The sequence below is a fragment of the Equus przewalskii genome, chromosome 19 (assembly GCF_037783145.1).
Source record: "Equus przewalskii isolate Varuska chromosome 19, EquPr2, whole genome shotgun sequence".
NCBI classification, from domain to species: Eukaryota; Metazoa; Chordata; class Mammalia; order Perissodactyla; family Equidae; genus Equus; species Equus przewalskii.
Window position 1 is genome coordinate 39,578,598 of NC_091849.1, and position 14,058 is coordinate 39,592,655.

The window sequence follows — 14,058 nt, forward strand, 5'->3', positions numbered from 1 at the left end:
GGAGTTATTTTGTTCTTTCAAACAGTTTGCATACCATAATTTATATACCATAAAATTCATCCATTGTGAGTGTATAATTCAATGATTTTTAGTATATTTATAGGGTTGTGCAACTATCTTAATTTTAACTCTGTTATTACATTTCCATTACCCCAAAAAGTTCTCTTGAGCCATTTGCAGTTAACGTCCATTCCTCACCCCAGCCCAAGGCAACCACTGTCTGCTTTCTGTCATTATAAATTGGCCTTTTCTGGACATCTTCTATAAATGGAATCATACACTATGTACTATTTTGTGACTGGATTCTTTCACTTAGCATAAAGTTTTTGATGTTCATCCATATTGTGCCATGTGTCAGAAACCTGTCCCTTTTTATTGCTGAATAGCATTCTACTGTATGGATATATCAAGCCTTGTTTATCCATTCACCAGGTAATGGACATTTGGATTGTTTCCAGGTTTTGGCCATTATGAACAATGCTGTTATGAACATTCACATACACGTCTTTGTGTGAATATATGTTTTTCTCTTTCTTGGGTTTGTTCTGAGTCTAATGGTAAGTTTATATTTAAGTTTTTAAGAAACTTCCAAACTATTTTCCAAAGGGGCTGTACCAGTTTACGTCCCCATCAGCAACGTATGAAGATTGCGGTGTCTGCACAACCTCTCCATCACTTATTGTTGTCTGTCTTTTTGATCCTAGCCCCTCTAGTAGATGTATAGAGGTATCTCATTGTGGTTTTACTTCTCATTTCCCTAATTACTAATGACGTTGAGTATCTCTTCATGTACTTATTAGCCATCTGTGTATCTCTTCTAGGACAATCTCTATTCAAATATTTTACCCATTTTTAAATTGGATTGTTTGTCTTCTTATTGAGTTGTAAGAGTTCTTTCTATGTTTGGATATAAGTTCTTTATCAGATATATGATTTGCAAGTATTTTCTCCATATATGGCTTATCTTTTCATTTCCATAGTGCTTTTTGAAATGCAAAACTTTTAAATTTTGATGATGTCTAGTTTATCACTTTTTTCTTTTCTGGATTATGCTTTTAGTGTCATATTTAGGGACTCATTGCTAAATACAATGTCACAAAGATTTTCTCCTATTTTTATTCTAAGATGTTTTATAGTTTTAGTTGTTTTATTTAAGTCTATTCATGATTTAAGTTAATTTTTTCCATGCGGCTTTCCAACTGCTCAGCACTGTTTGTTGAAAAAATTATCCTTTCCAACTGAATTGTTGAAAATCAATTGTACATAAATGTAAGATTTTATATCTGGACTTTCAGTTCTCTCCCACTGATCTATCATACAGATTACATTTAGAGTCTATGCGCCCATCCTCATGTCAACACCACACTGTCTTGATTATTGTAGATTCATAGTAAGTTTTGAAATCGGGTGGTATAAATCCTCTGACTTTGTTCTTCATTTTCAAATTTGTTTTGGTTATTCTAGTTCCTTTGCATTTCTATATAAATTTTAAGATAAGCTTGCCAATTTCTTGCTTTGCCAAATACAAACAAACAAACTCTGCTGAGATTTTGATAGGCGAGCATTGAATCTATACATTAATTTGGGGAGAAACACCATCTTAACAATATTGAGTCTTCCGATCCATGAACATTTAGAAGTATGTTGTTTACTTTCCAAATATCTGGAGATTTCCAGGATTTCTTTTTGTTGTTGTTTTGTAATTTAATTTCCTTGTCGACCACCATACTTTGTATGAATTCAATCCTTTTAAATTTATTGAAAGTTCTTTTATTGCCCAGTACATGGTCTTTTCTGGAGAATGTTCCAGGTATGCTAGACTAGAAATAGTATTAGAGGCAAAGAAGATATTTGCTAATGATAAAGTGGTCACCCAAAGGCTGCAGAGTACGTAGCACACTTGAAACATTCTCCAGGAAAGACCATACACTAGGCCATAAAACAAGTCTCAATAAATTTAAAGACTGAAATCATACGAAGTATGGTATTTGACTACAAAGAAAGTAAATTATAGTATCAGACAAAATAAACTGTAAGACACACACACACACACACACACACGCAATGTTAGTTATGTCATGCTGGTTGACGGAGTTGTGCAGGTCTTCTATATCCTTGATGATTTACTGTCTAGTGATTTGATCAGTTCTTGAGAGTGGAATATTGCAATCTCTATTATTATTGGAGTTTCCATTTCTCCTTTCAATTCTGTCACTTTTTACTTTGTGAATTCGGAAGTTCTGTTGTTATTTGTTACATCTTGATGTACTGACCATTTTATCATTATGAAACATCTTTCTTTGCCTCTAATACTGTTTCTGGTTTTGAAGTCTACATTGTCTGATATGAATGCAGCCACTCCAGATCTTCTGTGGATGCTGTTTGCACAGTATATTGTTTTTCCAACCTCTTACTTTCAACCTGCTTGTATCTTTGAATCCAAGATATTTTCCTTGCAGACAGCATATAGTTGATTTTATATGTCTGTTCACATTTAATGTACTTATTTTTATGATTCAATTTACATTTACCATTTTGCTGTCTTTTTCCTCTGTTTCCTGTTCCTCCTTGACTGCTTTTTTGTGTGTTAAGTAGGTGTTTAAGGAGTACCATTTTAATTTCTGTTTATTTTAACTAGGTTTTTGGGTTATTTTGCTTGAATCTTTGAAGAATAGTTTTGCTAGGTTTAGAATTTATTGGTTAAGAACATTTTTCTTCCAGCACTTTGCATATGTCATTCCACTGTCTTCTGGCCTCCACTGTTTCAGGTGAGAAGTCAGCTATTGTCATATTGACACTTTCTGTATATAACGTCTTTTTTTTCCCTTCTTTCAAATTTTCTCTTTGACTTGGTTTTTAAGAGTTTGACAACAGCATGTCTAGGTATGAATTTCTCTGTGTTTATTTCACTTAGAGTTTTTGAGCTTTTTGGATCAGTAGATTGGCGGATTTTTATCAAATTTTGGACATTTTATGCCACTATATCTTTAAACGTTATTTTCTGTCCATTTCTGTCTCTTCTCTCCTGGGACTCCAACTATATGAATATTGGCACAGTTAATGTTGTTCCACAGGCCTCTAAGGTTCCATTCATTTTTTTTCATTTTTTTCTCTCTGTTCTTCAGATTGGTAACTTCAGTTGATCTCTTCTCAACTTCTCCTGCCATCTTAAAGCTGCAACTGAGTGCTATAATGAATTTTTCTTTTGAACTGTATTTTTCAATTTCAGAATTTTCATTTTGTTCTTTATCAAAATATCATATCTGTGTCCTAATTGAGAATCTCCATTTGTTCATTCGTGCCTGTCACTCTTTCCTTTAATCCTTTAAACATTGCTTCCTTTAGTTCTTTACACATATTTACAGCAGCTGTTTTTAAGTCTTTGTTTGCTAAATCCATCATTTGAGGACACTCAAACAGTTTCTATCGACTGCTTTTTTTCTTACATATGGGTTACAGTTATGCTGCTTCTTTGTGTGTCTTGTAGTTTTTTGTTGAAAACTGGACATTTTAGACAATCTTTTGCAGCAACTTTGGATTCTGATTTCCTCCTCTGAAAGTTGTTGTTTCTTTTTCTTTCTTTCTTTTTTTTTGGTGAGGAAGATCGGCCTTGAGTTAATATCTGTTGCCAATCTCTCTCTTCTTTTGCTTGAGGAAGATTGGCCCTGAACTAACATCTGTGCCCATTTTCCTCTATTTTGTATGTGGGATGCCACCACAGCATGGCTGATGGGTGGTATAGGCCTGTGTCTGGGATCTGAACCTGCGAACCTTGACTGCTGAAACGGAGCATGCGGAATAAGACCACTAGGCCACTGGGCCGGCCCCTGTGGTTGCTGTTTCATTTGCTTGTTTGTTCTGTATCTTGCCTTGGCTAAATCTGTGAAACCTGCATTGTATGGCTACTGATGTCTCAACTCAGTTTTGTTTTGAATATTCTTACTTTTATCTAAAGCTTGGCTTCCTAAAGGTCACCCTTGCATTCCTCCTAGTATAGTGGTCAGTCAATGATTTTATATGGCCTCAAGTGACAACACCAAAGATTCCCATTATTCTTATCCAAAGTTCATCAGTTTTTAAGGTATAAACACTCCTCAAATTGTCATATGCCTTGGTCGATTTCCAGAGTGCTAAAATGCTTGTTTTTGCCAATTTAATCCAGACTCATAGTTGCTTTGGCAGGATAAGGTTCACTGATCTCCTTACCCAGCCATAATTGGAAGTCCCTCCTAACACAGAGAAATTTGTACTTGACTGGTATAGCTGTAAAACGCCTTTGCATATACCAGACTCTTTCTCCTGTGAACCCTTTGGTGGGTTCTTCAGAGAAGATTCATTTGGGCCCCTCCAGCTGCAACTCCTATGACATGGGCTGTTCATCCTCTTCCTGCAGCTGCCTCTCCCCCACTTCATTTGGTTTTCCAGTGGCCCACTCCACACCACCTCTCAAGATTGTGGTCCCATAATTCTTCCAGATAGTCCTCTTCGATAAGATCTAAAAATGGCTCCTGGCTCACTTTCTCTCCCATGTGGCCCACACAAGGTCCTCAGGAAACATGTATTAATCCTTGTCCAGCAAGCTCAGGGAGTGCCAGCCTTCCCAATAACGCAACTCCTTTCCTTTATTTGCTTCCTTTGATCCACTGCCAAATCAATCCACCATCTGTCTCTTGCCCTCTAGATTTCCAGGCTGGAGTCCAACCTGGCCACAATTCCCAACTTTAGGAAGCACTTACTGAGGTCCTTGATTCATCGCCTTCAAGCTGCTCTTACTGTAGGGGTGAAGAGAAGGAATTCTAGTGCAGGTCTCCCAAAGAAACTCTCCTCAGAACATTCTTCCTCAACTTCCACACTTCCTGTTCTTTTCACAGGAAGGGACTTTTAGAGGCACGGAGCCAGTTCCCAGATATTTCCTTTTGAAAATTTGCTTCTCAAACATTTTAGAATTTCTTATCTATTTTATCTTACTGCCTCATTAAAAATTCCAATTCGGCATCCCATTACACTTGTGTTTATTTTCGGAGACTTCTTCTGGTCCCCTTTAGACTAAACAACATTTCTTAAAGCTATGGGATGTTCACAGATGCTCTGTGAAAAACGGGTCCTGTGAGGAAATAACTTTGGGGAATACTGTGCTAAGCAAAGTTAGGCAGATCCTACTCAGAACTTTCAATATGCTAATATTGCACTGTGAAATTCCAAGGGGAGGGGCATAACCTATATAGTTTTCATTAAACTGATTTGACCATGAGTAACCCACCCCCTACCTTTTTGACAGGTCATTTAAAGAGATCTGCATTCTATAGAACACATCTTGGAAATAGTCACTTGGAAGGTACCAGTGGAAAGAGAAGGTATTTTCTTCCTCATCCAGAGAGCTCCCCCAAGGCAGGCAATATGTTATTGCCCTCCAGCTCCTCCGAACCATGGCGATTGTGAAAGTTTCACGTGCTTTTATTTTTTTAATGTGAACGCAGTAGAGCTTGATTGCATGGTGCTTCCACTAGACTGAATTCCTTATGGATAGGAACCCCTTCTTATTCATCTTTGCATCTCCAGGTCTTACCACAGTGCCTAGGACTAAGCAGGAATGAATGAACAAATAGCTTTAGAGGAGGGTTTCTTTGCTGCTCCTTTTTAATAAAGTAAGAAAAAGTCTCTACGTTAGAGTCCCATATACGCAGCAACCCCACAAGCCGACTGGGTGTTTACAAAACTCCCCAGTGTGTGAAATCTCTCCTTACAAATACCTACAGGAAGATTCCTTAATTGTGCAAATGTCCTGTGCCATTTCCAAGGCCAACCAGGGTGGATTTTCTCTTTATATCTGTGTGTGTGATTGTGTACACACAGCTGAAGAGACGAGTCACTGAGAACTTTCCAAAAGAAATGAATGGGATAAACCAGATTGCCAAGTTACTGAGTGGTAATTAAGAACAGATTCCTAACATCATCACTTTACCATTTTTAAGATATTTTCCTTTAAAAGACAAAACCACCAAATGATGAAAGATGTCGTGCTTCTCCTGAAGTCCCTTCGCCTTACCCAAGTCCCAGCTCAGTTGCACACACACCATATACGCCAGCCCAAAGTCACACACCGGAAGATTGTAAGCAGTCTCGAATTATTTTTCAAAGGAGAAAAGTGTGTTTGTGTTTGTGTGTGTGTGTGTGTGTATTTTACCCATTCTCACCCCCAATAGAGATCAGTGGGAAGACTTCTTTCTCTCATTTCAAAATATAATTTTACCCCAAAGCTGACTGGAGCACTTGGCCCTGAGCATACTTTTCGAAGGGTTTTGAGCTACCAAAAATGGGACTGTCATGGGAGTTTGTATGTACTCAGGACTGTGTAAGTACGCTGGCTCCAGAAATAACATGAGCAGCTGTGGCTACTAGTAGGTACAGCCTTCCCCAGCCTGGAGACCCTGGGCTCTGATCACGCATTTTTCTAGGGGGTTCAGGAAGGAATTCCATCCCCTTTCCCGCCCACTCGAGCACGCTGCGCACTGTGTGATATTCCATCCCACATCTGGCCAGGTGCGGTGCCTCCCTGGCCTCTGCCGGGGGGCCACATACCGGATTAGACACACGCATGGCCTGCCTCGCTGTGGGGGTGGAGGGCCGCCGCCACGATGTCCCAGGATTGTGTGTCTTGTGGTTAAACACTTAGGGTTTTGACGTAGACAAGGCAGCAGAGCCGACCCTTAAAACCGCTGCAAACAACCTGAGAGGCTTCTCAAAAATGCAGCCCTGCACCTCGGAAGGAGACGGCCTTCAGGGGGGCAATTTTCCAATCGCTGCCTATTTGGTGTGGTCATGTCTGAGCCAGGGGAGGTTTCTGAGCTCCGGGCAAAGATGTTTGCAGGGAGCCGGATGCCAGGAGCCTGGTGAATTGTACATTAATGTTAAGTGCATTCTCTGTATTAGAGGAGCCGGGTTTTGGGCGAGGGGTGGAGATGGGAAAAGGCAAAGAGAGGAAAAGGCATATAAGAATCATGGCCATCTGGAAGGTACAAACATTCCGTAATTGACACCTCACTCTTGCACTCTGGGGTTGATACTCCTGTTAATCTGTATTTTTCAGGGAAGCTAAATGATGCTCTTACTCAACTGCAAGAGCCAGAGTAGGGATTAGAAACCAGGATTTTCCAATGCCATTTCACGAGGCCCTCCTACTATATCACACCACAACAAGGGCATAAAACATCTTCAGGCAGTTCACGCCTTAGTGACATGTCCTTTCCAGGAAGAAACTCTGATAGCTCTGGACTTTGCTCTTGAGTCAGATCCTTGGAACTTACTGTCCCATAAGGGAAGTCCAGGAGGCCTGTTCTAAACATGGAGATGACATCCTTTATTCTAAGTGAGAGAAGCAGGATGGGGCCCATGATCCAAGCACTTGATGTGTGACGTGTCTGTGCTGAACTGGGTCCGATTTAGAACAAGCTTCTTCTGCCTTCTAGTCATTAACAGCGTCCTTGATACAGAACTCGGCACTTCCCCAGGCACAGCCTGGGGGCCAGCAAATTGATTCTGACGGCTTCTGAGGTGGGATGACAGAGACCTCACGATTCTGAGCGTTCCTCTCCCTCCCCAGTCTCACTGAGAAGAACTCACTGAGGTAGGGACTTTCAATCTGTTTTGCCTCACGTGACCTTTTCAACAATCCTGTTGGATGGAATGATCTTCATCCCACATTATTGATGAGGAACACTGTATTAGTCAGGATTCTCCAGAGAAATAGAACCAAGAGGATGTGTGTGTGTGTATAGACAGATAGATTTATTTTAAGGAATTGGCTCATGCAATTGTGGAGGTTTGGTGACCCCAAAATCTGATGGGGTAGGCTGGCAGGCTGGAAACCCAAGGAAGAGCTGTAGTTCGAGTCTGAAGGCCATCTGCTGGCAGAATCCTGGAAGTCAGTCTTTGTTCTATTAAGGCCTTCAACTCATTGGATGAGGCCCAACCACGTTATGGAGGTTCACCAATTTAAATATTAATCTCATCCAAAAAATACACTCATAGAAACATCCAGAATAATATTTGACCAAATAGCTGGGCACCATGGCCCAGCCATGTTGACACATAAAAGTAACCATCACAAAAACACAAAGCTTCAGAAAGTTACCTGCCACGCTGAGGTCACACAGCAGTGAGAGGAAAGGCTGGGGATTCAACCAAGGTCTCTGATTCTAACAACTGAGTTCTCTTCATAATCTTTTATAGCCCATGTCAGTAAATCAAGGAAAGGGGTATGTTATTCATGGAGTGCCTCACAATGAGTAGACGGCATACTCATGGGACTCTCATTCATTCTTCCAAAGGTCTTTACCAAGTGCTCCCAAGGTCCATGCGGTATAGACCAGGAGTTCTGCCCCTGGGAAGTGAACAAGGAGGGACCTTGTGAAGCCCACTTCTCCCCATGAAAAGGCTGGGCCTGGAAGTCCACAGTCAGCTTTGGAAGCCGGGACAAGCTTGGTGAGTTACTTGAAGATCCCTCAGCGAGCCGGTAGAATTTTCCAGATGAGCAGCGTGGAACCTTCCTGGAATGTGCAGGGGACTGACAGGTGAAGGAAGATGGAGCCTGCTTCCTGGCTGTCTTGAGAATACGAGATTACCCTGGCTCCCACATGAGGGCTCTGTATGAGATATGGTTGGTGGGTAGGGGTTCCATCAGATGACCTTGGAAAAGGCCCTCCCATTTCATGGACTCTTCAGAGCTCAACAGCATCAAAAATGGCCCTTAGCACTGAGAGCCACATGTTTTATGAGCTTCACCTGCTCCTCTTCCCAACAGCGTCTGAGTTATCTCACCTGGCCAGGGAGGAGACTCCCGCCTCCCAGACCTGGAATATTCTGTGCACAGCCCCACTGCCCCTGTTCCTGTCCTCCTCAAGCTCCCCGCCCACGGGCTGTAAGTCTCTGGCCCTATGTCACCGCATCTTTAATTCCTCCCTTTCTCTCACTTTGCCTGGAAGGAAGCCACTCAGTGTCAGGCTTGTAGGCAGGTTCTCACAGACACTGCGTGTAAAGAAGAGTTAATGAGGATATTCTATTTCTCGTTAGGTCTGCCACTTCATTTCTATTTGCTCTGTTGTTGCTAATTTCTATTAATTCCGCTACCTCTTCTTATGAGTGTGGACCATGAGATTGGCCTGTGGCATGATGCTAAGGGAGGATGGCCACACCAGAGCTCCTGATACTAGAAACGTTAGTCATAAAATCCTCTCTTGCTTTAGGAACTTTCCTGTATCCTTTTTTTTTTTTTTCCAATAATAATTAAAAATAATTAAAAATAGATATGATTTATTTACTACTTGCTATGTGCTGGGCAACACAGACAATAAACCGTTGGAAAAGCAGGATGAATATTGAGAAGAAAATGGTGGTTGGAATATAGATTTGGGCATAGAGACAATGGTTGACTTTCCCAGACAATTACTGAGCCTGTGGTGGGATTCACGAGAAAGGATGAAATCACAGGAGGAAAGTCTGTGATGTTCAGGAGAAGAACGGCCGCTCACAGATCCTGGGGATCCTCAACATCCTGGTGGAAGAGGAGCGCCCAGGAAGATGAAGTGAACAAGGGCAGGCACAGCGATGGTAAGGCAGCCCTGAGGGAGGGGAGTGTCTCAAGAAAGGAGGGCCTAAGCATTTCAAAGGACGTGAGAATGAAGGGTGACAAGACTGGATTCATCTCAAAAGCCATGGGACCCTAGAAAGAGCAGCTGCAGGCATTCAGGGCAGGATGCCCCAGGGCGGCCGGAGGGCGAGGGAGGTTTGGGGAGACAGTGGGCTAACTTAAGTCCCAAACAGACTGCGGCACTTTCCAGTTCCTCAGTTGACGTGGAAACTGCTTCCTCTTGGTTGAATTAAATAGAATTCACGCTGACTTAGTAGGAATAAGAATTCTTTATTGGACTTTTGTGTTTTGTTATTAAAGATGCTGCAGAAAATCCAAAGAATTGGAATCAGAGGAACTAGGTTAGAGTCCAAGGTCCCTTATTTGCTGACTGTGTGATCTAGGGCAGGACATTTATCAGATGTGGCTTCTTTTGTTATACAAAAAAATGGAGGTTATGGTGATGCCTCCCAAAATCATGAGGTCCAGAGGAGATATATGTGAATAGGCTTTGAAAACTATAAAGAATTATGCCAGTGCAAGGTATCGTGTTAAAAACCATTGTCATACCTGTAAGCTAATGTTCAGGAATTGTCCCAGTATTATTTCTTGGCGGATCAATGAGAGTGTATCAGGTAAGATTATACTTGGCTAAATACAACAGAAGACAACTACAATAATTTAAACCCATAGGAATTTATTTCTCTCACCTAATAAGAAGTCAGAGGAAGGTGCAGCCACATACAGATGTCATCTAGGGCCTTCGCTTCCTCTACCATACTGCTCCACCATCTTTAACTGATTGGTTTTTTTCTCAAGGTTGCAAGAGGGCTGCTGTATCTCCAGGCATCACACCCATGTTCCAAGAGAGAAGAAATGGGGGAAGAAGGAATAGAGAATGTCACAGGGTTGAAGGGGCATGCCATCTGAATCCCACCTTTTCTCAAAAAGTTTTTGCGGAAGCTGATCCGTGCATGCCAACCTCACCGGCCAGAACTGGCTTTCATAGCTGCTCCTAGTTACAAGGGAGTCTGGGATGGTGAATGTTGTAGACTTCCAGCTTCTTTAGTTGAGGAAGGCAAGGGAGGAGGGGTGTGTCAATGGCTTTTGGAAGCCAATTTTCAGTGTTTACTACAGAGCAGGGCTCACCTTGCCAATGGAGCCTTGATGTGAGGAAGGGGATGGAGGGATGTGGCAGTGGGATATGACGCTCAGGAGGGAAACCTAACAGGGAGCAAACAGCAGGGCTCTGGGCCCTGTATGGCTTGGACCTAAACATCTTGTCTGGTCCCAGCCAAGGAGCCCAGCCCCAAGACTTGGCTCCTCTGAAATCAGCCCTAACCAGCTGCTGCCAAAGGGGTAAACACATTCCAAGTCCTTGAGTCCCTGCTGACTGTAACTGTGGTTAAGGCACCCCCCCGCCCCAATCTGGGCTCATGGAAAGTTCACTAGAGTTGTGTTGTTTTAGTGATGATTTGTGGTTATCCGTGCTCCTTGTCATTGACGGGGAGTTGAATACCTACACACGAATGTTATCTAACTGTACACGCAATTTGCATCTCATGTATATTATTTTTAAGTTCGTTCTCTAATCCCTGGGAACCATGAAGAATTACACTCTTTTTTCCTACTCTGGGAGGATGGCCCTTAAACCAAGCCTTTTCCCGAAGCCCCTGCATCTAGGTGGAGAAAGAGACCACCAGGAGAATCCAGACCTGAACACCTAGAAAACTCTACATGGATCCTCACCCAGTGCAGGCAGTCTGCTTGCATGCTCCTGCCGGGGGGGGTGGGGTGGGGTGGGGTGGGTGGTTGGGAAGCAGAGATCAAATACTCACCGTGAGGATGGCACCAATCATGGAGGAGACAGTCGCTCTTGACAAAGGCAGTTTCCAGTTCAGTCCAGGAGATGGATCACAGTAACATTTAAGAAAAAAAAAATTAAAAGCAGTTTTTAAAAGTATGAATAAGAGCTATTGCAAACGGCTCAGACTCTGTGTATAAGCAATGAAGTAAGATGAATGGACTGGCACTGAGTTGGAAAAGCTATACAGAGGCAGGGAGTGTGGAACATAATTTAATAAAAATAAACCTTTTTTTTTTTTGCATACACACTCCCAAAGAAGAAATGGAAAAGTTGTCAGGGTGTGGACCAGGGCTTCTAATGAGCTGTTCTGGTCTGCCTGATTTGTCTCTTTCTCGCCCTAGCATCCTCCTGGTGCTTATTGTCTCACGAAGGAACTCTCTGGGGGAGGAGCGGCAATCCCCAGCACCTGACCCCCAGCTGCCTCAGACCAGGTCTCTTTGCTGCTTGCCCAGGGGAGGAGCGAGGAGAAACCCACTGCCCAGGTCGCTGCTTTTGCCTCCTTGACCCTGACATGTTTCCAAAACAGAGGGAGCCCTGAGAAGGCTCCTTGCCAAAGCTGGAAACAGCTACCCTCATTGTCTGCCTCGCCCTGCCGCCTGCGCGCTCCCTTCCTCCCTCCCCTCCTTTCGTCTGAAAGTGTGAAAATTACAAATCCCAAGGAGCTGCAATCAGAACTCTACCTAGGGAGAACGCAGAAGATCCTTGCCATAAATATGCCGCTCCAAGGCGCCTGACGTCAGAGCGGGGAGGGCGGACGGGCGCAGGCCGGGCGGGGAGGCGCGGGACCTCGGGAGCCCGGCGGAGGACGCAGCGCGGAGCGGGAGCGGCCGGCGCGGCGCAGCGGGGGTCGGGGCTGCGGGGACTGCGACGCGCCATGGGGGCCTCGGAGTAAGTGCGGCGGCCCGGGCTCCTCTCTGCCTCGGGCTGCGGAGTGGGCGCCGGCCGCGGGACGCTCTCTGCCGGCGCTTCCACACTTTTCTCTCCCTCTGCTCTCTTTACAACGCTCAAGGCGATTGGAAAGGCAGCCGCTCCGCGGGCTGGCTGTTTTGTTTCTCCAAAGTGTTTGCAGGAGTCGCGGATGCTTGAGCGGGCTCCCAGGGCCTGTGTGCGTGTCTGTGTGCATGGGTGTGATTTGCGTGTGTGTGTGTGTGTCTGTTTTGGCCCATCTGGACACAGGAAATGTCTTTGGAAAACTTTAAAAAAATGTTTTTGTGTGGCTTTGAAATCTGATTCCTTGTTGTCACAAGTGGACAAACATAGCTGGTACCCCCCAAATGGACAACTTTGTGGTGGTGGCTTTTCCCGGTTCAGCTTGTCTTTCTTCGCGGATTTAACTCTTCACAGGCCCCCAGCTCCCACTCGCAAGCCTGGCCTCGGGCCAGCAGGCAGGGAAGGGAGTGGGACGTTCTTGCTCTCAGCGGTACTGGGACCTTGGGCGACAGAAGGAGCATCCCAGCAAAGGGGTCCTGACTCTGGGGACCTCAGCACCTGCGGGTGCTGCCCACGCTCCTGCAGTGGCCCTGACATCGCCAGGCGATGGGACTTTGACTTAACCGAGGAAGGAAGGAACCTGGTCTGGAGGCAGGTAATTGTAAGGAGGATGAAGAGGAGGAGGCGGTGGTGGCCAGGGTGCTGCAGCTCTGTGTCCAGCCTTGTCCCGGGAGCTGGATGGATGTCTGTCACATGTGCCCACGGTGGGGGACGTGCTGGGTTTTCTGGGCGCACCACGGTGCCCCAAACAAGATGCAAGCTCCTAACATAAAGAGACATGTCTGAGCTGTGGGGTGGAGGAAGGCAGGGGGGCGGTGGGGGAGAGGGAGAGAGATTTTTATCAAAATTGAACACAGATTGCTGAGGTCTGGGCTTGATTTAACTCTTCTCTCTCTGCCTTGGCCACTTTTCCGCAGTTCTGGGGTGGATTTGCAAAGTTCCTGGGAAGGTGGGAAGGAAAATGACACCTCTCTAGGAAAAAGTCCCTGGAGGGACTACATGAGTTCTACATGCAAATGAAAGCGACTTCCCATCTTCAAATAGTTTAAAGTTTTGTGTGTCACCTCTTCTGAGTTCGGTGTCAGTTTCTTGGATTTCTCTGAAAAGTTGGCTGACGGAGGGAATGGATTTTCCCTAGGACGTGGGGGGATTTGTGCTCACGGAGTGTGGGAGGAAAGAGGGTGCGGGGCTCCATTCTCCCATCAGCCTGGATTGCCCAATGCCTGGCGCTGGATGTCAGTAGCTGGGGTCAACAAACGGGTGACCACAGCGAGAGTCCTTTTGGGCTTGCCCTCGCTGGGTCTCTGATTCTGCATTTTGCAATAGAGTCAACCTACAATGTTTGGGTGGGAGGAAGATTACTGGACTCTTCCTGTGTCCTAGAAAAATGAGCAAACGAAGGGACAGGGAGGAAATGTGGATATAAAAACGGACCCACAGGAAGTTCGAGATTTGGGAAAGATTTTAGAAATTATACAGATTGACCCCTAGGGAAGCGCTGTAAAAGATGGAGCAGACGGCAATGTCAGAAACAGACTTGTTGCACTTCAGGAATCTCTGTCTTCAACTTGAGTAT

General features: G+C 44.3%; 1 protein-coding gene and 1 long non-coding RNA gene across 12 annotated transcripts in view; one reads left to right on the forward strand and one right to left on the reverse strand.

The window, feature by feature from the left end:
- Positions 1-10,305: 10,305 nt before the first annotated feature.
- Positions 10,306-11,576, reverse strand: LOC139077501 (uncharacterized). Its single transcript, XR_011530081.1, has 2 exons — positions 11,464-11,576; positions 10,306-10,459 (listed from the first exon to the last, which is right to left on the reverse strand). It is a non-coding gene; the product is annotated as an uncharacterized lncRNA (long non-coding RNA).
- A 548-nt stretch (positions 11,577-12,124) lies between these two features.
- The window catches only part of DAAM2 (dishevelled associated activator of morphogenesis 2), a 105,291-nt gene continuing 103,357 nt past the window's right edge, over positions 12,125-14,058 (forward strand). For 2 of the 11 annotated variants that reach the window (XM_070586023.1, XM_070586033.1), the window contains exon 1: positions 12,241-12,380. The gene's annotated coding sequence lies outside the window, so the exon portion shown is untranslated. Of the gene's footprint in view, positions 13,078-14,058 lie in introns of all 11 variants that reach the window. The other 9 variants (XM_070586025.1, XM_070586029.1, XM_070586024.1 and 6 more) reach the window with 7 other exon arrangements.